This window comes from Lemur catta, chromosome 23 (assembly GCF_020740605.2).
Source record: "Lemur catta isolate mLemCat1 chromosome 23, mLemCat1.pri, whole genome shotgun sequence".
NCBI lineage: Eukaryota > Metazoa > Chordata > Mammalia > Primates > Lemuridae > Lemur > Lemur catta.
In genome coordinates, this window is record NC_059150.1 from 85,503 (window position 1) to 113,095 (window position 27,593).

The 27,593-nt window shown below is 39.9% G+C and overlaps 1 long non-coding RNA gene across 1 annotated transcript; it reads left to right on the plus strand.

Annotated features, from left to right (window-relative positions):
* Positions 1 to 25,429, plus strand: LOC123627053. Its single transcript, XR_006731109.1, has 3 exons — positions 1 to 429; positions 23,783 to 23,917; positions 25,256 to 25,429. It is a non-coding gene; the product is annotated as an uncharacterized LOC123627053 (long non-coding RNA).
* The last annotated feature ends 2,164 nt before the right edge of the window (positions 25,430 to 27,593 follow it).

Consider the following 27,593-nt stretch of genomic DNA (forward strand, 5'->3'; position numbering starts at 1 on the left):
AAAGGACAAGAGGGAAAATATGCGAGCATTATAAAAGTATGCCTATCGCTGATACTGTCTTAAACCACAGGTGTGCGGGGTCTCCTCCCGTTAGATGTCAGATGCAGACTGACTGACTGATAGACAACCTACTTGGAACGCAAATTTGCGGTGCTCTTGCCAAATTGGCAAGGGCTGGTCCTGTTCTTGTTGAGGTGCTGTTTGCCTGTGCACGGAACGGGAGTGCAGCACCTGTCTGCAATTCCTCCTGAGGAGGGATTAAAAAGATGCTAAAACCAGGTGGCCGGTTTTGAGGCCGCAGAACCAGCGGCGCTGGGACCGCGGAGCCGGCTGCCCCTCGGAGCGCGTGCGGACGGAGGGCGCATGCGGCTGCGCGGGAACGCGCTGAAGCGGCTGCGGGCATCGCGCGGGAGCCGGGACGGAGCGGAGGTAGGAGCCGCGCGGGGCTCCGGCGGGCACAGCCCGGCCGGGCGGCAGGGACGGGCGGCCCGCGGGGACGCCAACTTTCCCGGCGACGGCGCCGAACTTCCCGCCTGGCCGCGGCCGCCGCTCGCGAGGACACACAGGAAGTGCGGGCGCGCGGCCAACATGGCGCCCCCCGCGCCCGCCCGGCGCCGGCTCAGGCCCCAGAGTTGCCGGGCGGCGAGAACCGGCGGCTCCGGAGGGAGGGCCGGGCGCGGCGGCGGCGGAGCCGGAGGATAATGGTGGGGAAAGCTCGGCGGCGCGGGGCGGAGGCCCGGGAGGACGGCGCGGGGCCTGGTCGGGCCGGGAAGCCGTGGAGTCGCGTGATCACGTCCGCCGGGCCCCAAGCCGTCCGCCCGGCCAGGCCTCGGGCCGTGCGCGGTGGGGCCGGCGGCAGCGCGGGCCCGGCGTGTGGACGGCGGAGAGGAGAGGACGCTGCGCGGTCTCCGGGCGCCGTGGGCGGTGGGAGCCGCGGCGCAGGGTCGGGCCGAGGCCAGGCGGGGGTCCCCCGAGGTCCGGGGGGCTGCGGGCGACCCCGGGAGCGAGGCCGCCGCTGCCTCAACGGGTCCTCGCGGGCCTCCGGGACTGTCCCGTGGGGTCCGCCGCCCTCCTCCCGCCGGAGGTCTGGGGAGAAGCTGCCGGGCCGCGCTGGGATGAGGGGGCTCCTTGGGGGCGGCCGGGCCGCAAACTGTCCTTTGCTCTGCCCTCCCTCGCGCTTTTCTTCAGAGCCAGGCTGTGGAGGCGCTTTGCGGTGTGTGCACAGCACCTGGTGTTTTACACGGCGTCCTATGCGGGGTTGTATGTGGTGTGTCCTCAGAGTCATGCTGTGTGTACACGGCATCCTTGTCCTTAAGCTGTGTATGCAGTACCGAGTGTCATATAGAGTATTACATAGTACCCAATGCCATATACAGTGTGTTCATAGTACCTAGTGTTCTGTACTGTGTGTACACACTGTCCTTGTCACGCTGTGTATGCAAGCGCTACCGGTTGTCTCATACAGTGCATACGAAGTACTTGGTGTCGTATACAACAGTGTATACATAGTTCCGCATGTCATACATGCTGTGTAGGGAGTATTCTCGTCACTTATGCTATGCATACGGTACTCAGTGTCATAAATAGAGTATATACATAGTGCTTGGTATCATGGGGTATGTACATAGTACCTAGTGTCATATAACGTGTAGATGGTATCCCTGTCATGCTGAGTACGCAGTATACAATGTATCGTGTATAGCATATACATAGGACTGCTGTGTATGCAGTATCTTTGTCATGCTGGGTACACACTACTCTATGTCATGTACATGATATACATAGCATCTGGCATCACATACAATGTGTACATAGTACTTGGTGTTATATACAGTGTGTACACAGTATCCTTGTCACTTTTGCTGTGTACCCAGTTCCCATTGTCGTATACGGTGTGTATGCAGGACCCACTATCATATACATTGTATATGTAATAACTGTTGTCATATATGGTGTGTACAGTATCCTTGTCACTTCTGCTGTGTACCCAGTGTACATAACCAGTGTTATATACAGTGTATGTGCAGCACCTGGTGTTCTATGCTGTATACATAGAGTACCAGTGTGCATGCAGTACCTAGTGTCATATACAGTGTGTATGCGGTACCTGATGCTCTATGCAGTGTGTGCAAGGTACCCTGCTGTCATGTACAGTATGTATGCAGTACTCAGTGTCATACAGTGTGTACCTAGCACAGTACCTGGTGTCACATATAGTGTGTCTGTAGTACCTGATGTCATATTTGGTGTGTACGTAGTATCCTTGTCACATAAGCTGTGTACCCAGCACCCACTGTCAAATGCAATGTGTACACAGTCCCCAGTGTCCTATCCAGAGTATGTAGTACCCTATGTCATACAAAGTGTAAACATTGTCCCTGGTAATAAGGATGTTTGTGAGGTTGGAAGTGATGCCCAGGTGGCCCCCTCAAGGAGCGGGCATCCTACAGGCAGGCTGGGTTTTTAGGAAGGTCCTGGGTCCTTGCTCTGCCTCACTGTGGCATTCTGCACCCCACAGTCGCTGTGTCTCATGAGGCAAGAGAATTCTTAAAAATAATCTAATTTGTTTGTCCACAGGCAGAAAATTAATCTTTACTTGTTTACTTTTAAACTGAGAAGCAGAGTAGTATCAGCTTACTATTTAATGGAACGTTTAAACTTTTCAGATTTTGAGGTCATTGGTTCTAATTAATGGTTTGAAGTTATCAGAGAGAGCATGTTGGTTGTACTTTAAAAGTTTAAAGGTTTGAGTGCTTTCTGGTAGGCAAGGTCATATTTGTAATTCTTCTGAATGTCTGATTTGTACATGCAGGAGATAAAATATGATTTTCTGTACAGGTATATTATTTTACTTGTCTTTGACTAATTGATGCAGATTACATTACAGTCGTTATTTTTGGTTGACTCATCTTTATAAGATGAACAGGATACAGAATCAGATCAGAAGATACAGTTTGTAATTATGACAGAATCAAAATATTTTTATTTAAGTATGAGATTAAGAGGATTTCTGTATTTTACAATGTCTTTGTTTTCTGTAGAAATTGCTGATGTGAAAACTGAATCTCCCTTTTACATTCTCTAAATTGGGCGCCTTATTTTTGCAATTACCATTTGTGAGGTATTTAAATAAGCATACATGTCCTTCCAGCTTTACAAAGAAAAATCAATTAAAATGTTAAAATTTAGCTCTTTAGTTCATACTAAACATTCCTAGGATGTGGTTATGTTGGTGCTTTGAATAGATATCATCTTGCATGCTTCAGTAAATGACATATGTTTGTTTGAACTCTTACCCTTTTGTAACCCCCCCTTTTTTCTTTTTAGGGTTGTTCAGATAATGTATAATACGGGCATTCATACCCTTTGGCATACCTTAATTGAGACACTAATTGGAGCGAACTAAGAATTTTAACATTTGTAATAGAAGTATGAAATGCTGCTCTAACTTGCTTACTTAAAGCCCTAATGCTCTGATGTCAGATTGTCTTTGTCTTCCTTGTCCTTCAATTGAATTCTACACAGAGACCATCATTACATTTAAGCAAAGAGGCTGTGTCTTAAAAAAAAGTGGAGAAAATAGTCTTATCCTTGATAGTTAAAAACTTTTCACTGTTTGCAAACCTTAACTTGGATTTACTATTTAATTTTTTTTACAGGGTGATATGGGTTTTTTTGTTCGTTTGGCTTTTTTTTTTTTCCTTTGTCATTAGAGGTAGCATGGCAAAATGATGAAGAGCACAGACTTTGAGACACAACAGCTCAGGTTTGAATCTCTCCTCTGTCCTTTACTAGCACAGTGACCTTGGGCAAATCACTTTAACTTGCCATGCCTTGTCTCAGTTTCCTTATGTGAAAAACAAGGGGGATAGTAATTGCAGCAAACTCATAGGGTTATTGTGAAGATTAGATGAGGTACCATTTTTAAAGCACCTGAAACAGTGCCTGGCTCATAATGAGCACAGCAAAGATAGGTAAACACAAGTTGAGCTCCTTCTTACAATACATTATTTTCAAGTTGATTTAGGAAACACAGATCCTCAACCTGTAGTCTCAATAAAGGTATTTCCGTACTGTGTTCTGATATAGGCTGTCTTGTGTTCCCAGTGACAGTCTAACCTTAAGAATTCTTTCTAAATTTATTTGTTTTTTCTTCATTCTAGTAGGAGAAGGAACATGTGTAATGCATGCCCGTCACTATTTTTTAAAAGCTGCGAGTATAAAAGTTGCCTATTAGGGATGGTAATTTTAGTATTTGGAGCTCAAGTACCATGTACCTTAGGTTTTGAAACCTCATGTGCCCAAAGCATGGATTTAAATGAAATTCATAAATAACCTAAAATCTCATTCATCATTGATTTTGACTGTTGTTTCCTATAATAGAAGTTAGACAGTTTCTGTGTTTAGTTTGCTTTGTTTCTGCTTTGCTTTTCCCAGTGTGCTCTTATTATTTTTTTATAAGTCATATTAAGAATAGAAGGAAGAAGAAAATGGACTGTCACATACATAGAAGGTACTCAAAGTGGTTTATGAGTCAAATCTAATTCAGGAAAATAGTAATTAAACTAGTGTGGAAAGGGATGAGATCTGAAATTATGGTGTGACATATTCACATACGATATGCCTTGTCTCATTAATTTGTATTTAACTCTTATGACATACATCTGAATCTCTGCTTTTGCACAGTAGGTATCTCAGAATGTTGGAAAATAAGCATTCCTTACACTCCTGAGGGCTTGTTTACCTGAAGCAATTTTAATGTTTTTTATCATGACTCAATCTTTGACGAATAATACAAATATCTGAAATACGCATTGTGAGAGTTCTTATTTTAACCATTAGTTTTAAATTAATATTTCCCCCCACGTCTGTCACCCTGTCTGTAATTGTATGTTTTATATTTGCTTGAAACAGACTTTTTGAATAAAGAAAATCTTTGTCACCTCTTCATTTGATCGTCCTTAATCCCTTACCAACATTTTTACTAGGAATTTTCACAAGAAGTAAAAAGTAACTGATTTGAGTTCAGTGTCTACCTGTATCTGTCACGTAATAACTTTGAGTTAGTTACTTGCAGTACCACTGTCACGTTTCAAAACAAGTATGAATCTGCTTTGGTGCAGAGACTCTGTGCAGAGGTTGCACTGCAGGTTATCAGTGTTTTGCCCCCCAGTACTCTTGGTTTTTGAAATGTTTTGGTGTCTACAATTTTATAATACAGATGAGTTATAATGATATATATTAATATCATGTATTGTCCATCTACTGTATGTCAGCCACTGTGCAATTATTTACATACATTATCTCACTTAAAACCCTTATGTATTATCATCTTAAAAGCATAGCCGTCCTCCTTTAAGTTATGGAAGGTTCACCTCCTTGTAGCACACCCCTCATCCCCTCCCATTGCATGACAAACAGAAAAACACACACGCAGAAGAGAAATGGGTGAATCAGATGTTTTGAGAGAGAATGTGATCCATGTCACATGAAAGTTTGAGAATCCCTGGAATAAGAGGTAAATGATAGAAATGAAGATAATGGGAGGGACATAAGACTGTAAATAATAAAATAGTCTTTTTGGGTAATCACGGCTTAACGTTAATTTTTAAAACATAAACAGAAATGAATTATTGCTTTAAAGAAAGAGCTTATGTGTGTGTAGGTACCTGCTGTTATGTTTTTTCTGTAGGAAATTCATAAAAAGTTATTTAGTTTGTATTGTGAAAATGCTATATAAGCTTTAATATCAAAATTAGTTACAAATGGAAAGAAATAGTCTATAAAATAAAAATTATTTGGAATTTTTTTTAGTATTTGTATAATCACATATTTTAGGAGGGAAATTTAGCAAATTAGATATTTAACTCAATTCAACAAATTATTTAGATATTTAGTTAATCTTTCTTTTTTGTATATTTTCTGTTTCAGAGTAGTATTCTGATTTTTAACTCAGGTTTCTTTTAAGGGAAATTTAGCATCTTGGAATGTATTTTCACAATTAAGGTGCAGGGTAAGATCTTTTAAATGTGTTTGATCAGATAGCAGTAGAAATACCCTTATGTGCAAACACTGAAGTCATTGGAAGGTTACATTTGCACTGGGTATGTGGCAGATTGCACTTAAAGTTGGTAACATCAGCAATTGTCCAGAGTGTTTGCTCCATAAATGGCTAAAAGTTTGTCTTTATGTAAAATTAAAAAGAGAAATGATGAGGGTAATAGAATACTGTAGCATCAGAGTTTTAAAGGAGTCATATAGACTCTTATCTATATGTTCTTCAGAGATGAGAGTGATATATTTCCAGATCACATTATCTTATACATTAGTTGGAAAATGCGTAGCTGAAAACTTGTACACAAAGTTTTATTTTTTAAACTGAATAATAAGTATAGTAGGTAAGCTAGTTTTACTTTAAATAAATGCTTTTATAGTTCAAGTTGCTTCATAATTAAATCTGTTTCATGAAATCACATTAAAAATTGCATTTTTGTACAAGTAGAATATATGCAATTTTAATGTCTTAACTTCATTTATTAATACATTGTTATTTATTGGAACTCTGCTATGTGCCATACACTTGCTAGGTGCTGAGGTGAACAAGATAAGAGAGTTCTTGCCATTGCAGAGTTTATAGTTCAGAGTAACACAATTACTGAAGGAAGCACAATAAAGTGTAACAGAAGAGAGTAAGTCCAGGGTACTGTGGAACAGAATCTGAAGTAAGATACATTGTATTTGAGTTAAGATTATTTGTGAGGTGTTACCACTGATGATTTAAAATTTATTCTAATTTGTAACTTTGAGATTTTACCGTATTAACCACCTGCGGGTTTTTAAAAGCAACTTTCTTTCTTTCTTTTTTTTTTTTTTTTTTTTTTTGAGAGAGAGTCTCACTCTGTTGCCCTGGCTACAGTGTTCTGGCATCAGCCTGGCTCACAGCAACCTCAAACTCCTGGGCTCCAGCAAACCTACTGCTTTAGCCTCCCGAGGAGGTGGGGCTACAGGCATGCGCCACCATGCCCAGCTAATTTTTTCTATATATTTTTAGTTATCCAGATCATTTCTTTCTATTTTTAGTAGATCCGGGGTCTCGCTCTTGCTCAGGGTGGTCTCGAACTCCTGACCTCTAGCATTCCATCTATGTCAGCCTCCCAGAGTGCTAGGATTACAGGCATGAGCCACCACTCCAAGCCTAAAAGCAACTTTCTTATGTTAATTTTTTACAGTACTCTGTTAAAAAGTAGACCTGTATTAAATATCAAACATATGTTCTCCAGATATTATCTGAGCATTTAAGTGAAACATAGACCCATTTAAAAGTTTTAGTGCTTTTTTTTCCAGTTTGGTCAGCTTGTATGTTAAATAAATTTAAAATATAATTCAAAGAATGTAGGATCTTCTTTCTTAGTTTAAGCATTTATCATATGGACGTAAAAGCAACATATACAAATATTTTTCAATGGATTTCTGTTGAGAGTTTGTCACATTCTCATAAGTGGAATTAAAAATACTATTTAAAAAATTCAGTTAGATACTATGGTTTATAGCAAGAGAATCTGACTTATATACATTTTAATTTGACCATGCACATTAGATCACTTTGCAAGTCCACTTTGGAAGCAGTTTCTAGCAAGCTAAGTTTTATCACAAACAGTGCCTGTGGCACTACCATCTTTTTTTAAAGATGTCCATCATTGAGCATCTTCCATACTAGGCAATGTATATTTTCCATTTAGTCTTCACAACAGCATCATGAAGGGAATGTTGTTACAACGATTTTACAATAAGGGAAGAGACACAGTTAAATTGCTGGTACCCAAGTTCACACAGACATAATCAAATTGGTTTCAATCCACGTGTATGATGATTACCAAACCTGAAGTATGTTATGCTAGTCTGTCTCCCTAAAACCCCTCAAGCTCTTGGGTCTTTGTACTGATATGCCTTCATCTTCCCAATGTATCTTTGTAAGTCTGCAAAAGTATGTGTAATATTAACAAACTGTAAAAACTATGCTCATTCTACCTACAAAAGCAGAAGGTGGAAAGGCAGGGATATTAGGAAACTCCTGGTAATCAAAACATTCCATATATAAAATTCTGGTTAATTCCAATTTCACTGGTGATGATAGCTGGCAATCTAAGAATAAGTGTGGATAATTGGCTCATTTTCTTGCTGTCACTATGGTAGCTCACGTTATAAAGATAACTTGAGGCAGGAGCAGTGGAGGTGGGGAGACCTATGATCTTTATTTTAATACTTATGTAATGGAGAAAAATGTTTGAAAACACTTGGAATTAACTCCAACATTAAAGCATTCTTGTCTTCAAAGGGGAAGTCATTGTCTTGAGGAATCTTTTAACATACCTTCTACCGGATAAATTCAATTTAGATTGAAATAGCTAATTTCTTGAAAGCTGCAGTAAATGCTAAGGCTTCAGAATTCCATTAGGTATGCACTGTCATCTAAAATAAAATACCCTTTCATGAGAAGCATGTGGTGAAGAGAGTAACAGACCAAGTGAGTTATAGCATCCACAGATCCAGAGCATCCTGACAGCCATCAATAGCAATGTTTCAGTGGGTTATTAAATGATTTTCTCATATTTGATAGCTATGGAAAGATTTTTAAAAAGAAATTTTTTAACGAAGGCTAAGGATAGAGAAGCTCTCTCAACTTGAAAGCTATTATGAATTTTTTACTTTTCTCTTTTTGTAGATTCTTGATTTACTTGCTTATTGTTTGTTTTTTCTATCTCAAAAGTGCGTCTGAAAAATGCTGTTTGAGAGAACAAGTCCTTAATTTTCAATTGAATTTTGACATGGGGCACTTCCCCAATTAATATAAAATATGCCTATTTTAACTGCCCAGTCAAAAAATAAGAATAATTTATTTGGGGATTCCATTGATGGCAAATTTAATAGGTTTTGGGAGGAGGTATATTTACCATTAGAGATGTTGTCTTTTTAAATTATAGACTATAATGTATTTTACTGGATAAATTCAATTTAGACTATAAAGTCTAAAGTAATTTTTTTCTACTGTACTTATAATTTATCATTTCTCTTATATGTTTGGAAATATCAAGTTTAATATCACTTAATATCAACATACCTGAAATGTTTCTTTTGAAATACCTACTTATTTACCACTCTTCACATACATGTTCTACACAATCTTAAGAAGCCTCTTACTTGTGATTAATATTCATGTTGGTTTGTTTCAGGCAAGAAACTGCCATTTGAATCATTTGAAAGTTAAATGTTATTTTTTTTAAGGACTATTCAAATAAAACTAGTTTTAGTCCTAGTTACTGTTTTTTTTCTTTTTTTTTTTTTTTGAGACAGAGTCTCACTTTGTTGCCCAGGCTAGAGTGAGTGCCCTGGCATCAGCCTAGCTCACAACAACCTCAAACTCCTGGGCTTAAGCGATCCTACTGCCTCAGCCTCCTGAGTAGCTGGGACTACAGGCATGCACCACCATGCCCGGCTAATTTTTTTTCTATATATATTTTTAGTTGTCCACATAATTTTTATTTCTATTTTTAGTAGAGACGGGGTCTCGCTCAGGCTGGTGTCAAACTCCTGACCTTGAGCAATCCACCCACCTCGGCCTCCCAGAGGGCTAGGATTACAGGTGTGAGCCACCACACCTGGCCAGTCCCAGTTACTTTCAAATGACTTAAAAGCCAAACGACCAGCAGTCTAACATAAAGTTGGACTTTCTCTTGGTTCATCTGCATTTTTAGACAAATGCTGATTAAAAATGTACTATTGTAAGCCTTAGTTACAGTAGTAGTTGTACCATATTGTTTTAAATGAATTCTTTGGAATTTTAGGTGACAGTGCTACACAAGTCACATTACGAAGAAACAATATTTAGCATGCTGGTTCTCAATCATGAGTGAGCATCTAAAATTGCTTTTTAAATTTTGTTTTATAAAAACATTAAACCAGAATCTCTGGGGATGGATCTAAGCTCTAAGTTTTAAAAGTTACACTTTTTTAAATGTTTCACATTTCAAATTTTTTATTTTTCTAAGTGGTATTCATGCTTTCTTTTTAAATATTTCTTTTTGGAATAAATTATAGAAGATGGTGTACCCTGAGACCTTTAGCTCTAAATCTCAGAAATTCTCTTTCAAGAATCAGATCAATTAAGTTTCCTAGGGAAAAAAAGACGATAATCAAAACAACCTGGGGGGGAAAAACACAACCTGAAAAATAAGTGCATCCTGGAAGAAAGCCTTAAGTCTTTTCAGATTCCTCGGAAATGCTACTGTGTTGCTAGGTAAGATGGATAGCAAAGGTACCATTGACTGATGTTCCCTGATGGGCTCAGATATAGCTATAATCACAGGTAAATACGTACCATATCTCGAGGTAGGTAATATTGAGGAGATAGGCTGACATCCAGTTTGAATGTCTGGGCATTCCAGTAATTGGACTGAAAAGCAGCAGCATGGTGTTCCTGCCCCTTCTGCCCTCAGTGCTCTGGATTCCTCGTAATCCTGTACGAAAATCAGAAAAGCTTGGAAGCCTTTCCCTAGGGCAGTCAGACCAGCCGTCTTGGGGTCACATCTGCAGTCCATGATGAGACAACCTCAGAAAGTCTTCCAGGCTCTGCCCTGCTCTCTGGCTAGCCCCTTCTTTTCCCTGGCCTTTATCTGGGTTTCAGATGATTGTTCCTGTCCGTTCAGATTGGGGGTGGCATTTCCACCTACAGGTTGTTCAGCGGGTATGGCCATCCACAGGAGGAGACTCAAAGTCTTTCACCTGAGCTCTAGAAGATTATGACTTACTTCCTTTGCCCTGGGAAGAAGTCCTTGAACTGCAAGACTTACTGTGGCTTCAGCCACTACTGGACAATATCTGTGTTCACTCCTCACTGACTGTACTTCTCACACAAACATTTTGAGGCTTTATAGTGATCCTAGGACCTAGGCAGTTGTGATAACTTCCACAGGTTTCCTTAATTCCTCTTTAATATAGGTTCATAATTCTCCACCAGTTTCACAAGTCAAGGTGCATGGCAGATGGGTTTTAAAGGAAGAGGGACATCTGGGAAGTGACAGGGAAGCCTCCCTGGGCCTGGTACTATTGACAGGGTGTTCATCAGAGTCTGGTCCGTGTTCTTTATTTGCTTCTCCCACTGCATGACATGGCCCTTCCCCAGGGGGCTGGATTCCCAGTGGTGTTAGTGTTCTGTCTTCTCAGTTTGCCTCGGGGCTAACACACAAAATTCTGTGTTTTTAAAGTGTGTTCAGTCAAATTTTCTAAATACACATAATTTTCCCAGTTTCAGATTATCAGATACAGTCAAGAATTATATTCTTAATTGCTGCTGTTAGAATTGCATTTCAAAGAATGTTTTTATAAGATTTGATCTTGGACAGAGTAGAAAATGTTAGGTGGCTATACTATTGTGAGTCAGTATTCTTAAGTAGGTACCATTTCATAGAATTATCCTAAATATTGTAAATAATAGGAAAGGAAAAGAATCTGAAGTATGAAAATAATTGGCTTTGAAAAATCTGAATTCTCTGAAAAAAGGCTAAACTGAAAATTGGCCACTTCAGTCTCTGGTCTCTGTCTCTGCAACTCAGTCCTCAGGCTCCTTTTCGATTCTCTGTCCCTGCACTGTGGCCTGAGAACTGCTTCAAGGCAGTAAACTGGTTATTATTTTACAAATATAGTTTACATTTGGAAGAGCAACACACTAGTAAAGTATAACTAAATATATTCAATTACCTTACATTTTAAATATTTGTACTCTACATTCTGGGTATGTTTTAGTGTATATGGGGATGGATTTTATACTTTATCAAGCCTTGCACTTTAACTAGACATTATATCACTTAGGAGAAGGGCACTTTATTGTGAGAAAGGACAAAAGCTGAAACAGTCTAACGAAGTGCATTGTTTTCACTCTTCTTTCTCTTCCTTTTTTATGGAACCCTGCTCCTTAGGTGATGTAATGGTCACTAGTTACCTTGCCCATCCTATCTTCAAAGATAGTGAAGGGGAAATTTGAGAAATGTCATTGTGAGTGAAGGAAATAGTTTGCCAGAATTCACCCAAAGTTAGCCTGAAAGCATTACATGACTGGCCCAGCACCATCCTGGCAGGTTTGAGTGATTAGCCATGCCTCAGGCTGTGGCCTGGGTCTTGGCAATTTCAGGAAAATAATTTCGATTTAAAATACATGGCACATGTTAATGAACTTTTGTAGCACAAAAGGCTTATATAATTCTCTCTACTTGTGTATGCTTGAAAAATGTCCATAACAGATACTTTTAAAAGTTAATAGTAACAGTAACAATGATGAAAACTTTCCTAGAGGGTGGGGGAAAGTCTCAAAGGAAGGGGAGACACATGGGAAAATCAGGAATCATTGAAAATTCTTTGTAAATTGATAATTTTAAATAGAAGCTACAAAAATAATCTTCTGCTGACTCCGCACTCGAACAAAGTGACATGTAAATTGGCTCCAGTGACTTTTTTCTTTAAATATACAGTTCAGTGGTTTCTAGTATATTTACAAGGTTTTGCAGCTGTTACTAGTATCTGATTTTAGAACATTTTCACTGCCCCCTAAAGAAACCCCAGGTGCAATATCAGTCGTCTCCCATTCTCTTCTCACCCCAGCCCCTGGCACTCACTATTCTACTATCTGTCTCTGGATTTGTCTATTCTGGACATTTCATATGTGTGAAATCATATAATATAGGGCCTTTTGTGTCTGGTTTCTTATACTTAGAACGTTTTCAAGGTTCATCCATGTTATAGCATGTATCACTATTTCATTCCTTTTTATGGCTGAATAATGTTTCATTGTGTCAATAATATTCCATCAGATGTAAGACATTTTGTTTATCCATTCATCAGTTGATGGACATTTGAGTTTTTCCCACTTTTTGGCTATTATGAATAATAATGCTGTGAATATACATGTACCTGTTTCTGTGTGGACATATATTTTCAGTTCTTTTGGGCATATATATAGAAGTGGAATTGCTGTGGTCACGTGGCAACTCTATTTTCTTTTTGAGGAACTGCTGAACTGCTTTTGAAAGCAGCTGTACCATTTTACATTCCTACCAGCAATGTATGAGAATACCAGTTTCTCCTCATCTTTGTCAGCACTTGTTATTGTCCGGATTTCCTGACTACAGCTATCCTGGTGGTTGGGAATGGCATCTCATTGTGATTTTCATTTGCATTTCTCTAATGACTAATGATGTTTAGCATCCTTGTGCTTATTGGCTATTTGTTGATATTCTTTGAATAAATGTCTGTTCACATCGTTTGTCCATGTTTTAGTTGGGTTGTCTTTATATTGAATTGTAAAAACCTTTTATGTGTTTTGAGTAGAAGTCTTTTATCAGATGTAGGATTTGCAGGTCTTTTTGACCATTCTGTGGCTGTCACTTTCTTGATGGTGTCCTTTGAAGCACAAAAGTTTTTAATATTGACGTAGTCCATTTTATCCATTAATATTTTTTCTTTGGTTGCCTTTTGACATGATATGATCCCTTTTTTCTAGTTTGTTTGCATTCCACTGTGTAGATACCTTGCACTGTATTCCACCAGTTCCTTGCGGATTCACTATTGCAAATACTGCTATAAGACATGAATGTGTATGTATATCATTTTGTGATTTTGCCAGTGGGATTGCTGGGTCAAAGAGAAAATGCATATGTAATTTTGGTGATTATTGCCACATTCCCCTCCATAAAGATTGGGACATTTTCTGTTCCCACCACTGCTGTATGAGAATCCCTGTTTATAGTTTTGCTAGTCTGATAGGTATTAAGTAAAAATGCTATATTAGATGTAGTTTAGAAATTGGTCTTCTCAAAGAGAAATTGTCTTTCCATAACTTGACCTTTTGTGTCGTGTTTTCTGTTTGTCCGTATCTTTTGCTCATTTTTTTCATTGGGTTTTTGGGGCTTTTTCTGAAATTTTAGAGGTTTCTTTTTTTTTTTTTTTTTTTAACATACCAAGGATATTAACCTTTAATTCATAATTTAATTTGCAAAAATTTCTTTTACTTTTGCCTATCCCATTTGTCATGTATATTTTTATACATGACATATTTTATACATCCCCTTGTTTATGGTGTATTTTGGACATGTAAAAGGTTTTAATTTTGCTTGTTTGTTTTCAGGTTTTGTGGGGTTTTTTTGTGTTTTTCTGTGCATGTGGTAGTCCCATTTTTCAGCCTTTCGCTTGCTTTGTTTCTGGATTTTGAGTTATAGGAAAGGGTGAGGCAGGAGGATCTCTTGAGGTCAGGAGTTTAAGACTAGCTTCAGCCACATAGCAAGACCCTGTCTCTATAAAAAATAGAAAAATTATCTGGGTGGGGTGGCATGTGCCTGTAGTCTAAGCTACTTAACAGGCTAAGGCAGGAGGATGGCTTCAGCCCAGGAGTTTGAGGTTGCAGTGAGCTATGATGATGTCACTACACTCTAGCTCAGGCAAGAGTGCAAGACCCTGTTTCCAAAAAAAAAAAAAAAACAAAACAAAACTGGAGTCTGTCTTCTCAATCCCTGCTGCTGCTTTATCAATTAAATTTATTAAATCCTTTGTTGTCATTTAAATGATGTTCACTGTATCTTCACAAGGAGTAGATTCCATTGCAAGAAACCACTTTCTTTGCTCATTCATAAGAAGCAACTTCTCATGTGTTAAAGTTTTATCCTGTGATTGTGGCAATTGAGTCACATCTTCATCTTCCACTTTTTTTTTTTTTTTGAATTTAGAAGGCATTCTCCATGATTTTCTAGCTTCCAGGTTGCTACTGAGAAATCTGATGCCAGTTTGTTTTATGACCTCTCCTGTCATCCACCCTGCCGAGCCTTTCACCTCCTCTTCGTACCACCAGTGTTTGACTTTCCAGGTGGATGTGCTTTTCGCTTCCTTCTATTCATATGCTGGGCATTTCATGGTCTTTGTCCATTTGCAGATGCCTATTTTTCATTGGTAGGTGCTTTTCTTTTTTCTTTTTTTTGAGACAGAGTCTCACTCTGCTGCCCGGGCTAGAGTGAGTGCCGTGGCGTCAGCCTAGCTCACAGCAGCCTCAAACTCCTGGGCTTAAGCAATCCTACTGCTTCAGCCTCCCGAGTAGCTGGGACTACAGGCATGCGCCACCATGCCCGGCTAATTTTTTTTTTGTATATATATTTTTAGTTGGCCAGATAATTTTTTATTTCTATTTTTAGTAGAGACAGGGTCTCGCTCAGGCTGGTCTCGACTCCTGACCTCGAGCGATCCACCCGCCTCGGTCTCCCAGAGGGCTAGGATTACAGGCATGAGCCACCGCGCCCGGCCGGTAGGTGCTTTTCTTGAATAATTTTTCCCGTTTTCATTCTGTAACTCTTGTTATTCAGATATTGTATCACAAAGTTTTTTTCTCTTATCTCCTATTTGTCCATTTCTTGTCTTTTGTTTCTACTTTGTGCAAGATTGCCTCAACTTTATTTTCTAACCCTTTAACTGAATTTGTTTATCATATTTTAAAGTTTTTTGAATATTTCTATTTAGAGTATCCTATTTATGGTTTATAGGTGCGATTCCATTTCTTACTTTTCCATGATATCAATTATATGTATTCTCTGTTTGCTCCATGTGGCCTCTTTCTCTCCTTTGTGGAGAAGCTGGTCTCAAATGTCTGGTGATTCCTGGCTGTCTGTTTGTATTTATGAGTGAGACATTGGGAAGCTAATTGGACGTTCTTTGTGTGGGTTTTACTGTTGGGATGTCAGGTGGACAGATGGCTTTTTCTTTAGGTTCCTTCAAATGTCAGTGTCTGAAAATTCTTTCTCTGGGATCATTTAATTTCTCCAGAAAGGTACTGTTTGGTCTCTTGTCTGAGCCTGAGATCAGGCATCTGGAATTTGGTGGTAGAAAGGGACTTTACCTGTTCATGATTCATTAGGTAGCTTTTCCCTTAAAAGCCCCCCGATGCCCATCCCACCCACTCCAGCTTAAAATCCCCGCCTTGCTCACCTATCGAAATAGTATTAAGCCCAATCTGCCCACAGTCTGCCTTCAATCCTGCATGGCCTGATCTGAGTACAGCTCTCCACCTCCTTCATACTGATTCTCCTTATTCACCACACTCCCGCCACTGTCCTTTCTCAGTTATGTCTTTGCATGTGTTTTCCCCTTGGTGTGTCTAGCTCTTTTTCATCATTTAAGTTTTACTTCATTTATGATCTCCTTAACTTTCTATGATAGGCAGGATTGGTTAGGTTGTGCTCTGAAACAAGCAACCTCAAACCTCAGTGGTTCAAAAAAATGGGTCATGCTCATGCTACCCATCCATCATGGGTTAGTGGGAGCTCTGCCTCGAATGGTCCTCATTCTGGTAGGAGACTGACAGCAGCCACCATCGGGGCGTTGCCATTGCCCATGGTATATAGAAAAAGCATAGCAAATCAGAGTAAGATTCGTGAATCTTCAAATGCCAAGTGTCATAAATCACTCTTTTAGGGTTGTGGGGAAGTGTGACAACCCAAATAGGTGGCCAGGCAAAGATCTCAATCAGTGGAGGGTTACGAAGCCAAAGTTCAAGCACAAACCACAGAAGCATCTGTGACCTGTGCTATCTGAAGAGGGATTTGGAAACTCAGTATTTAAAGAGTGAGGACATATAGAAAGAAAAAAGGGGAGAGGGTGGGCCGTGATGCAAATGGTGACATTCTTGTGTTAGTGCCAGGAAATCTGCATTTTACACAAGATTAGGTAAATGTTTGAAGAGAAAAGGGAGTAAAGGAAGAATCGGTTATGCAGATGTCCCTGGGTAGCTGGAAGAAAAAATGGTCTTGTCTCTGTTCTGCACTTGGGAAGATAAACTTGTAATCCACATTATTAGTGTGGAATCAAAGTGGACTTTAGTTTTAGGAGCTAGAGTTAGCCTACAGACCCAGAAGTTACAATTTGCATGTCTTCATTGATGGGAGGCCAGCAAACAGTGTTCTTATGGGATGCCTGAAGCCTTTTACCTTTCGGTGGCAATCTGGCCGGTAGTGTTAGTAACAGCTGTTCATTTGCAAGAGGGTGTTGCATGACTCAGCATCTGGGCTTGACCTTCCCTTTGGGCATAAGGAGTTTGGAGGGTCTTGAGGTTTTGATTTTCCTTTACAAGTGCAATACTGCTGGTGCTTAGGACAACTAGAAGTATTTAGTGAACAACACTGATGACCGACCACCACAGCAACCTTGACCACCCAATCTAAAGTGGCCCTCCCCATTGCCTGCTGTTTTTTTCCTTTTCTTTTCTTTTTTTCACAGCACTTGTCACTATCTGAAATCATCTTTTTGTTTTCACATTTATTGTCTGTTCCCCCAATACCCTCAAATATTAACAGTAAGCCATATAAGTGTAGGAACCTTTCTGAATCATTCACCACTATATCCTGAGTTCCTAGAGCAGTGCTTAGCAAATAGTAGGTGCTCAACAACATTGGATGAATGATTCTAGGTTAATTTTTGAAATAAGCAAAATCTTACACTTCCCACTAACGGGAATACGCACTTTAATAGAACTGGGCCCTTTTCCTATTTTCTTTAATGTCCATTAAACAAAATTAGGTGTGCTTTTGATATGAATTGCTATAGACAACTGAGAGTAATTTTCTTTGATAGTAATAGAGTTAATTTTTAAGTATTCAAAAACATTTTAGGAAAAGTCGTTAGAAATGACCATCATTAATCAATACAAACCAGAAAGTGATCACAAAAATACAATGTATTATGCTTATAATTCCATAAACTTCCAATTGCAGTATTGATTTAGATCACTGGTAAAAAACTTTGCTGGCCCAACAACGTGGAGTGCAAAATGATGCAAAATTAGTAGTATTGTCTAACAGCAAATATTTTCAGCTCTTAGCTATATTTTTATGAGAATACTTGTTTATTTTTGCTGAATAGGGAGATATTTATGTTATATTTAATCATAATTTTACATGACAAGATGTAAAAAAAAAACGCCTTTTAACCTTGTAGTTCTTTCTGTCCCTGCAGAAATTAATAGTCACTAATAATTATTACTCCCTTTTGCTTGTAAATGACATTCTTCCTTATGAAAGAGTTTTTCCTTCCTGTGAATAAAGAATTTTTTACATTTTGAAATTTTAGCTTTATATATTTATAGGCTGCTTTCTATTAGAAGTGTAAAATAGGGTTTTTAATGGAGGAAGTTGGTAATTTAATATTTGTTAGGTTTGGACACATAACCCACTTTGGATAAAACCAAAATAATTTATAGCAAGTAGAGGAACTAACAGCCTAGGTTTCATAATGTAGTTCTAAAATTTTTAGATCAAAGTGATATACTCACCTTTTTAATGTAGTAAATTGTTGATAAGCTATTACAACTCAAATCTCTTCCATAATTTATGATTTTTTTGCAGACTTCCATTTTTATAAAGAAATGTGTAGACAGCAAAACTGTGCTTTAGGTCATTTTTGTATGTGATAGTATTTTTGACATGTTCAGAATGCAAAAATTTGGCTCAAACCTGTAATCTTTGCACTCTGGGAGGCTGAGGTGGGAGAATTGTTTGAGGCCAGGAGTTCAAGACCATCCTGAGAAAGAGCGAGATGCTGTCTCTACAAAAAATAGAAAAATTAGCCAGGTGTAGTGGTGCATGCCTGTAGTCCCAGCGACTCAGGAGGCTGAGGCAGGAGAATCGCTGGAGCCCAGTAGTCTGAGGTTGCAGTCGGCTGTGATGACACCACTGTACACTGGCCCAGGCCACAGAGTGAGACTGTTTCAAAAAAAAAAAGAAAGAAAGCAAAAACTTGAATTATGCAATCTGCACCCAAAATTTCTGTTTATATAGATTTATTTGCTTCCCCAGGATACAGTGTTGTACAGTGTTTTGGAATTATTAAATTCAGACTTTTCCATGTTAAGCTATGGATCCCATGCTGAATGGTGTAGGGTCTCTGTCCCACAGAATGTAAAGAAAGTGTCAAAACAAACTAACTCTTAAGGGAACTGTGCTGTGCTCTGGCAGGTACAGTGCGGGTTGTATAGGTACATAGGACATTTTTATGCATCAAATACTTGAGGCTAACAGAGAAGCCCTTTATAGTTCCCCACTTTTTATGATTAAGCAGGAGAAAATTGAATACTTTCTTTTCACTATTCTTTTATATTGATTTCAATAATTTTATGGCATATTCCTGAATTTCTATTTAGGAGAAGATAATTATTTTCCTTAGGATTCTTTTTTTTTTTTTTGAGACAGAGTCTCTCTGCGTTGCCCGGGCTAGAGTGAGTGCCATGGCGTCAGCCTAGCTCACAGCAACCTCAGACTCCTGGGCTTAAGCGATCCTCCTCCCTCAGCCTCCCCAGTAGCTGGGACTACAGGCATGCGCCACCATGCCCGGCTAATTTTTTTTCTATATATATTTTTTAGTTGTCCATATAATTTGTTTCTATTTTTAGTAGAGATGGGGTCTCGCTCTTGCTGAGGCTGGTCTCGAACTCCTGACCTCGAGCAATCCACCCGCCTCGGCCTCCCAGAGTGCTAGGATTACAGGCGTGAGCCACCGTGCTGGCCTAGCTGTTTTAGATACTTTTATAGTATGCCCCAAACTTCATTGTATTCACCTCACTTGGATTTGTCTTTCCCTTGTGTTCTTTGTAATGCTCTACTTGGGCTTTTTTTTTTTTTTTAATTACCTGTGAGGAATTTAATGTAAACTACAAGTAGGAGCCTGTGACAATCTCAAGCTTTAAAATACAGAATACATGTACAGTGTGACACCAGTAGGTAAACTTAGGGCCCCCATTCGCTGGAGCCAGGCCCACGTGGAAAGTGTGTGGTAGGAGCGAAGAACAGAGTGGCAACTGCTTAGTCTCACCGGATCCTCGCTCGTCTTCAGGAAGGAAACTCCGGTGTGGGGAGGCCACATCCCGGGCCAGCCAGTTGAAATCGTCAGCGTCGTTCCAGTTATTTTTGCTCCTGTCTAAACCAGAGCCCTCGGGGTCTCTGTCCACCCCCGGAGAGGTCCAGGTGGAAGGGGTGGCCTGGGTCCCACTGTGGCTCTCCGCGATGGCCCCACTGACCGCCTGCGGGAAGACGCGGGAGTCTCCTGTGCCGTGATGCGGGGCTGTCGCCGGCCGCGGCCAGCACGCAGTCGCTGCGGTCCTGCAGGGACACGGGGGTGGACCCAGGGCCGCAGAGCAGCTGGCAGCCGCGGGCCTCGGGCGGCCGCAGGGCGCTGGGGTCGCCGCGGGGGTCAACTGCGCGTTACTCAGTTCGGCCAAAAGGGCTCACGCGGTGCGGCTCGTCGGCCTCCTTCTGCGAGACTCGGGACTCCAGGTGGGAGAAGCCGCAGACCCGGCTGGAGCCAAAGCCTCTCTCCTCCTCCCAGGGCCGCGGAGGGGCCAGGATGCTGCTGGTCGCCGGGGCACTGGGAGCCGCGTCCACTTGGGTGGCGGAAGCGCCATCCCGACTCCGGTTCTTGGAAGCGAAACGCTTCTTGGGCTGCAGCTCCGGGCGCCGCTCGGCCAGGGCCACCCGCAGCCGCGCCAGCGTCTCCTGTCCGCGCCACGGGCCGCAGGCGGCCAGGAACAAAACCGCGGCCTTGAAGTTTCTGCCGCCCCCGGAGCTGAGATGCCGACTCCCCGCCCTGCAGAACTTTCCACGCCGCTCGCTCCCGCGAAGGCAGCAGTGAAAAGGTCGCTCTTCTCCGCCACCTCCTGGCCCTGTCGCTTTTGCTTCCCTACTTGGGCTTCTAGACCCTCCCCACAGCGTACCTGTATTGCAAGGTGTATCTGCTTTGTGTGTCTTGATTCAGGCAGAGCTCACAAATCTTTGATTTTAACATTACATCTCTTTTCCTGAGGTGTGTAGCATTGCATGATTCTTTAATCTCGATTTTAATCATTTCTAGGAATATGTGACATCACTTTTAGAGTTTTTGCCATTGGTTCCCACTGTGTTCTTCTGCTTGTTATATTCTATAAATAGTTGTGTTTCCTATTTTAATATTATTTAGACATGTTAGCTTTGCTGCTTCATATTTGATAGTTCTGAATAAATTATGTATAATTTTATACATGTGTATTTTGAAAAAACTTATGTTTCATTATATATTAGCTATACGTGTTTGTATTATTCCTTAGTGTTCTAGAAATTACAATATGCATGCTTAATGTACCATAGTCTCCCATGAATTAATATAATTCATTTACAATATATAATATATAACATTGTAACATAATACCACTTCACCAAACTGTAAGACATTTGCAATAGTATAATTCTGTTTATTCCCCCTTTCCCATCTGTTTGCTGTGGTTCTCATGTATTTTACTTCTACATGTATTATAAACCTAATGACACCTACCAATTATTTTTATTTTTGCTTTAAGCAGCCAATTATCTTTTAAAGAAATTAAGAAAGGAAAAGATCGGCTCTTATATTTTTCCATATATTTACCATTTTGCAGAAGATATCTTTCTGCTTAATTTTTACTGAAGCTAGAAGTAATGTCTTGCCATCCGAATTTTCATATTGTGGACAATTTATATGTCATATATCACTGTACAATTCATAGTTCCATGCATATGCCAAATTTTCTCTACTGGTTTTAGGTTATTTTTTGGCAAGCATCAGTATTTTTACTTTTTTTTTTTTTGGAGACAGGATTGCACTCAGTCGCCTATTCTAAAGTGCAGTGGTGTCATCACAACTCAAAGCAACCTCAAATTTCTGGGCTCAAGTGATCCTCCTGCCTCAGCCTCCTGAGTACCTGGAACTACAAGCATGTGCCACCATGCCTGACTAACTTTTTTTTCCTAATTTTTATAGAGATGAGGTCTTGCTTTTGGTTGGGCTGGTCTTGAACTGCTGGCCTCAAGCAATCTTCCTGCCTCGGCCTCCCAAAGTGCTAGGTTTACAGTCATGAGCCACCATGCCTGGCCATTATTTATACATTTTTCAGTACTTCATTATGTTTAGCACAGTGCCTTACACAAAGTGGGCAACTATGTATTTTTTTTTTTAAGTGTGTAGGAATGACTGAAATTTTGTTGTTTTGTCTGAGTCTTTGTATAATCTCACAGGGTTAAGTTGTATTATTACAGTTCACCATTAGATGTCACTTTCTAACATATGTTCTTACCACTGAATTCCTACTGTCCAGCTTATCAGATCCTGAAAGTTGGCACTCCTCTGTGAGTGCACTTAAACTGAGAAGTTTCTTTTTTCATCTTGAAGTTTCTTTCCTCTTAAAGTGATTACTCTGAAACAGAAGTGTTTCTTAATTGTAATTTTTATTATCTTTTAGTTTTACATGTAAGTTTGTACAGAACCAACTGATTTTCCTTAAGTTTTCTTTAAATTTGAATACTGGCATCATTTTTTATTTATTTTCTTGGAGCAAAGTCTGGAACTATTATAAGTAATAGTGTGAAGAAGTAGGATATTCAAGAATACCTTTTAAAACATGTTCAAAATATATTCTGTCGGTAGTGTAATTCTGAAAACCATCTCATTCTAGGCGCCTCACTGACCCCAGACTAACTGGAAGTGGATCTTCGCAGAATAAGCTTTGATGGCAACTGTGGGGTTTACTTGGGTTTGTCAAGGAAAGGGAGGACTGAGGGGGCTGTGAAAGGAAGTGTGGAGGTGGGGAAAGAGGAGATTCACAGGGCTCAGTTGCAATCACGGAACACAGTGAAGTGCCGAGAATGAGCTTCCCTCACTCATTCTCTTCCCTTATGGGACAGGAAAGGTCCGGGCAAGGAGATTTTAGGAATCCCAGAAGCTTTAACGTTTACTGTATTTTTAAGGTCTAGATTTTAAACTTAGTACTATAATCTGTAAGATTTAGAGATATGTTTCAGTTGCCAAATGCCGGGACTCATGATCTAACACAAAGTTCATGGTGAAGGTTTCCTAGGCTCACGCTGTTCCTGACAGACGAGTCCCTCCAAGCTGTCAGAAGAGGCCTCTTCTGTAAAACCCTCAGTCATCAGACACCCGAGTGTAGCCCCAGGGTTTTCCCCAGTCTTGCCAGGCACAGGTGGAAAATCATCTGGAGGTCGGGTGGCTATTTTCTTCTGTTAATCCAGAATACTGAAATTTGAATAAAATAGCAATGCTGTTTCTTAATAATGTAATAAATACCCCTGAAACTAACATCTGTTCAAGAATATGATTGTTCCTAATAATTTGTGGCCCTCTGGTATCCTGTTTGCCAGCTTTTCCCATCTTACCCCAGAAGTAACTATTAATACTTTTTGCATTTTCTGTTCATGGTTTTATTTTATTGAAATGCTTTCACTTATCAATATATGCATACAGAATTGGGCTTTCTAAGCCATGATTATAATAAACGAAAGTACAAACAATTAGGGCATTTAAATTCCATTTTATATTGATCAAATTACAAATAATGCATTATTGATAAATGAAATTTTGTCTTGTAATATTTCTGTGCATTAGAATAAAACTTAAATTTATTTAAAAAAACATGTTGGCATAAGGTAGCCATTTGTCCTCCTTGGGAAAACCTTAACCCTTTGATTTTTAGACTGTCACTTTTTATGAAGTAATGAAGCAAATGGTAACTTGTATGAAGAAGGTGGTGAGGTGGATGGTAGGGAATGAGGCAGAAAGTTGGCAGTGCTACCTGCTACCTTGGTATGATCAGTAGTCAAGAGGCACTGATGATGTTACTCACTTGTGTTGATAATAATTCAATTTGCAATCTTTTTTTCCCTTATGTTTTTATGTATTACTACAGCTAAAGAAGTAAAGAGGTCATGGCACATTTAACAAAAAGATGACAGGCAGATACAAAAGCTATCCAGCATCTTTGGGCAGCCATTGAGATTATACGGAACCAGAAGCAAATTGCCAACACTGACTGTATTACAAAGTAAGTAAATTTAAACAAACAAACAAAAAAATCTCTGTAAAATTTCATGTGAGACCTTGGGGAAAAGTCCAAAAATACTTTATTATGCTAATCAACATATATTACAAAGGACTGAAGTCACTTTTCTTGCAGGAATATATAGTTCTTACAAAAAAAATACAAAAACATACACAAGCAACTTGTGTTTATAAAATAAATATTAGATAAGTAAAATATCAGTATGTACTATTTATAATAGTTTTGCAGTTATCAGAATTTTTAACTCTTATTAAAATGGCTTTTAGTTAATCATTTGCTTTTATGTAGTGAAGCTGTCTAAAAATAGTATACTGTTCATTACTCATTGTAATACAGGACAAGCATGATATGTGCAGTAAGTAAATAACATCTTGGCTGTGTGCTCACACTTGTAATACTAGCACTTTGGGAGGCTGAGGCAGGAGGATATCACCTTAGCCCAGGAGTTGGAGGCTGCAGTGAGCTATGATGATGGCACTGTACTCTAACCGGGGCCACAGAGCCCCTCAAAGACCCTCAAAACAAAACAAAGCAAAACTGTATTCGGTCATAGCCCACTGACAGAATTTTTAACAATTTCATTCTATATTTTAGAAATTATTAAATAAACCACTCAGTTTTTTTTTTTGTTGTTTTTTTTGTTTGTTTTTTGAGACAGAGTCTCACTCTGCTGCCCGGGCTAGAGTGAGTGCCGTGGCGTCAGCCTAGCTCACAGCAACCTCAAACTCCTGGGCTTAAGCAATCCTACTGCCTCAGCCTCCCGAGTAGCTGGGACTACAGGCATGTGCCACCATGCCCAGCTAATTTTTCTATATATATTTTTAGCTGTCCATATGGTTTCTTTCTATTTTAGTAGAGACGGGTCTCACTCTTGCTCAGGCTGGTCTCGAACTCCTGAGCTCAAACAATCCGTCCACCTCAGCCTCCCAGAGTGCTGGGATTACAGGCATGAGCCACTGCGCCCGGCCAAACCACTCAGTTTTTAAAAAGAAAGTTCCTCCCCACCCCAGTTTCTAATGCTATTTATATTGTAGACAAAGATTCAGGATACAAAAAAAAAATCAAACTAATTCATGACTCTTCTATTTACTTGTTACATACTAATTATAAGGATGACTTAAAATAAGAACTTGGTTTTATTTTGTTTCTCTGGGTATTTTTAAAGGAATAAAGCCAAATTTATCCTAGCACTTGTGAATTCATCACTTTTACGTAATTTGGATAGGTGTCATTAAAGCTTTGAAATACTCAGTTACTTAACATTTCTATTAAATATTTATAAAATGTTTTTATGCTTCAGATGATGCCCTTGTTTTACAGATTTCCAATCAAGATGTAAAGGGTGAAGAATCAAAGAACAAAGAATCAGTAACAAGTGAAATTTAAGCCTTTCAATCATGCAGATTCCTAATATGATTCATAACTCATTGTCATGTTATTTCTCTAAATGCCATGTATAGTTTAATGTCCAATAAAATCAAGTTACATATATCACTTCCTTTTCTTTAATCCAAACAAATTATGCACATCTAATTTGGGTAATTATAACATGGCATTATAAGTTTATAATTATTTTAAGTAATAGTTATAGTTTAAAGACATGCTTTTGAAACAGATGGATTTTTTTACTAGTCTCTACTGGCATTATTAGCTAGGCAGTGTGATTGGGGAGGTTAACTTATTTTTTATTGACTACTGGGAAAAAACAATCAAAATAGTCAACCTATATGTTTCCTGTCTTGAGTAACTTTGAGTTTGTGTTTTTAGAGGTGATCACATTGTGACTAGCATGATTAGACTAACAGCGGATTGGTAGACTAGTCCCATTCAAGTTAATGTTTCAGAATAGGGCATCGATTAATTACATGTATTGCTTACTTTAGGGTCAAACCCCAGTTAGAAAAATGTGACCTCTGACCTCTTGTGACATGTTTGGCATTGAAATTTCTGAGTTCTCCTGGAGTTCTTCCTGTTGCTACAGATATACATAAGCCCAAACTGTAAGTCCTGTTCGTGTGTAGCTTGACTTTGAAGTTGCAACTAGGTACATATTACTTCTTTTTTTATGTATTATAATTTAACTTGTTGAAGCCCAATTTCCAGGAACTGTTTATTTAAGTTCAAGTTTGCTATGTCTCTCTCTCTCTTAGAGAGGAGAATGGCCATTCCTAAGTCACTTCTTTGTAAATAAGTTAGTTTGAAAAACTACCTGTTATTATGCTGCTTATGTAATTCCAAGGATTCTTCATGGAATTACTCATTGTATTCTCCTTTCAATCTATATTGATTTATTATTCTTACGTATCTTATTGTGAAAGTGGATTGGCAGGTATACTTTACCACTGTTATCACTACTATTTTATTTTACCTGATAGCCTTACAGAAGAAGTAGCTAATTCTGAATAACCAAAGTCCATGGTGAGTTTTTTCCAGGATGCCAAAATCCTCTGGCATTCATCTTGCCTTGGATTGTTGTCTAGCTGTGTTCACGTGTTTGACATTTCTTTGCAGTTCTATGAAGGAAACCTACAGACAAGGCTCAGCCTGGGTGTGGGCTCTGGTCTGGGCACCGCCGCACCCGGGGCAGAGGCTGCGCCCAGGATCGGGCTGGCTCAGCCACAGTGAGGGAGCGGGACCCGCCGCCGCCCCCATGTCCCCGGTGGGCCTGTCGCTCCCTGGCTCAGGCATCCCCCTCAGGCTCCTGCCTTCGCCCACAGCCCCTTGTTACCACCTACTCGGTTTCCAGTTCCCCCTTCCCCGTGCAGCCCATTCACCCGCTGGGGTAAAGCCCTGTAGGTGACACCCCCTTAATCTCCCTTCTTCCCAGTGACAGCCTTTCCGCGTTCTCTTTGCCACCATCTCCGCATCCTTTAACTCTGACCCTTCCTTCTTTTCCTCCTGTGATCCTCACTCCTTTCTCCCTGTTTTTTTGCTCTTCCTTCTCACCCTCCTCACCGGTTTATCTCCGCTCCCGTCTGTCCCCTCGGCCAAATTTCCTCCCCCTTATTGGACGTCCTTCCTCGCCCGCTGGCACACCTGTCCCCATTTCCTTCTCCAGGCTTCAGGGGTCTAAGCAGGAACAATTTGAGGACCGTCTCTTCCCAAGAACTGCAGGGCAGGCAGATGGGGATTTGTAGTTTTCTTCTTCCTTTTGGGTTTGGAGAAGGGAGCTTGGAGGCGTTCAAGAGAGCCTGGAAGCCTTGTTGTTACCTACTGTCATGGCAAAACCTGAGAGATGGTGTGTTACAGCCTGATAAAAAGAGGGCCACCATGATACTAAGACCTTACGAAATATTTAGCTTTTTGACAAAACTAGCTAAAAAATACTTTATTTTTTTTTTCTAATTTTGAGCATCTTTTAGTGGGGAGATACAGCTTCAGAAATTTAAAAATATTTATTTACAGGCTTGACTATTGTAACTTAGAAAAAATGATTTTTTTTTCTTTTTGGAGGCAGAGACCAAGGGCACTTGAGGACTGACAATGACCTTGCTTCGCAAGTCAGATTGTGACAGCCTCTTTAATACCTTCCAAAGGGTTAATTTGTTTTGCCTTCTCTGCTTTAGTTGGGAAAATCTTATATTTGCAAGTTTTCTCCTTCCTGTTTCAAAATACCTTGAGATTTCAGTTGGTTTTTTTCATTGAGTTGGATTACATG